This window comes from Montipora foliosa, chromosome 2 (genome assembly GCF_036669935.1).
Source record: "Montipora foliosa isolate CH-2021 chromosome 2, ASM3666993v2, whole genome shotgun sequence".
Taxonomy (NCBI): Eukaryota; Metazoa; Cnidaria; class Anthozoa; order Scleractinia; family Acroporidae; genus Montipora; species Montipora foliosa.
In genome coordinates, this window is record NC_090870.1 from 25487842 (window position 1) to 25490341 (window position 2500).

A 2500-nucleotide genomic window follows, 5' to 3' on the forward strand; every position below is an offset into this window, starting at 1 on the left:
AATTGTGTCTGAAGCATAGCTCTCCCCAAGCTGCATGGCTGCCCTTCTTTGAAACAATGAATGATGTCATCGTTCGAGCCATCCACAGGGACGTTCAAGGCACAGCTTGTGAAAGAACGTTTGATAACTTCTGTTGGAAGCTCAGCCCAAGCGTCCAAAATCCATTGTAATAGAGCTCGTCTTGGCCGGGCTCTCAGATTTCCAGCGGCAGTTTCTTCGTTAATTCCAACTGTTCCCAGCCATTCATCGTACTTCTACACGAGAACTTAAAGGGCTTATTCCAGCTGACGTCGGGTGCCTGAATGTATTTAGTGCAGCCTCCAGACACAATTACATGGTCACTTTTCTTAGATTTCAATGACTCAGTGACGCTATCTTCCATGTGACATTCGTAGGAATCCCAGGCTAACAGCTGCGATTGAATGCAAATGATCCAAGAACAGAGTCAACCCAGATCTTGGTTAACTCAGTGTCTATCCATCCGTTTGCTGACGATGCAACAACTGCTCGATGTTGGAATTCTTGTTTTAAAGCTGCAACTTCTCGCTCTGCTCCTTTAAATATCACCATAAGTTTCAATTTAGTTCCATCGGCCTTCGCGGCGAGACAGACCGAAACCCTTGCTTTTTCGTGACCAGTCGATTTTAGAGCGATGGATTTCTTCCCAGCTGCGTCAACAGTTGTCTCTGATAACATGTCGCACCAAACTGGGGTTTCATCCATTGCAATAATGTCAGAAGCCTTGTATTTGCGCTTTTCTTGTAATCGCCTAACCTGGATTACAGACGATACAAGTTTTCCAACCATTCTGTCTGGATCTTGCTGGGCAACAGTGGGTTTTCTTCTCAAGGACACACCATTTCGCTTCATAAATTTTTCCAGCCAACCTCTGGAGGCCTTAAAGTCGTCGTTGTCCACTAAGTTCTTTTCCGTCATATCACGATAAGTAACTTCTGCTTTCTTCATTATGAGCTTACACGAGACTCGTAATCCGTGAGCATGTCTGTTTTCAATCCATTCCAACAGGAGTTCCTCCAGTTTCGCACTTAATGGTTTTCTACCACCTCCACTCAATCTGCTCCGTTGCTTTCCTTTGGTAGATCCAAGCAAACCTTCAATATTACTTTTTTTAGCTCGCCATTCTCGTACTCTCTTTTTATCAATTGAGAATCGCCTAGAGGTGGGTCGATTCCCCCTTGCTTCTGCATAAGCAATCACTTCTTTTTTGAACGCTAGGCTGTACTTCTGAATTTTCTTTCCCTTATGGGAAATCGCATCATTATTTGCGTCTGCCATTTCGCCAAGCACGATGAAGGAATGTTGCAAGTCTCCTTTTAATTTTTGTAGCGTGGGAACGTTCACCCTGACTGGCCTAAACACATCAAATGACATCAACGGGATTCGCATTTTTGCGGAGAGTTTAGCGTGGCATTTAGACCCGTACTTCATAGAGCACTGTTTTATTTAATGAAACAAAGGAAAAATGGCGAGAGCTTCGCCAATAGAGTTCAAAATGTATTTTAAAGTACATTTCGAAACAGATATCAGAGGGCATCATGTTTACAAGCATACCTGGACCCCAGTCATCAATCAAGTTCTACAGTGTGAAAAAGACAATCGTGCTGAAGCCCAAGAACACGATTCTAATGCAGTCGGTGTGTACCTCGTAACGATGCAGTCGGACGCAAAGAAAACTCTTGCTGGTCATGTTCCGATAGAACTGTCACAGTTGTTAAAGAACTTCCTCGAAGCAGAAGCAGGAAACAAGCTGTGTGCACAAGTAACAGGAAAACGAAAGAGAGAAGTTGGGCTTGTCGTGCCGGCAAAGTTCACGGCCCTGACATCAGAGCTTCGCATAGCAAGAATTCTGGAAAGAGCTTACTGCCCGAGCAGAGAAATACAGTCACTTTGAACTAAAGAACATCACATTTAAAGAAAATAAATTGCCGATGCTGTTTTAAAATTGTTTTACAGTGTTTTTCCTGGTTATACGGACTGCACTGTGATATAGTTTAATCTTTCGCCCTCTTGCTTTTGGTCGTAAAACGTTCTTGATAGAATTTTTCCGTTTGAGTTTCAACAACAAGCGGAGCAAGTGAGCGATTGGCATGTTCTGAGATAACATGAACAATTATGTCGCTTTTCAATTTTAAATTACGGCAATCAGTGTACTTTAAAACAGTCCGAAGATTCATTAAAAATATTTCGTTTACCGATATTCAAGAGCTTTACCCGTCGTGTTTTTCCTTTTCGCAAGGAATCCTAAGGGCGCCAGCGATTGATGAACTGAGGCTTGATGCACACGAAATAACAGCCAAAAAAAACATTATTTCGCTTGAGATGGGTGCCATTTATTCAACAGTACTGTTTGCTCTCACAAGATCATCAAAAGAAATTAACAATAACAATAACATTGACAGCTCATCCCATGCAGCTAAAAGAAAAAAAGCTTATAATTCTCTTAATTTCGCTTGCTGGTTCTTTCCTTCAACAGTATGCT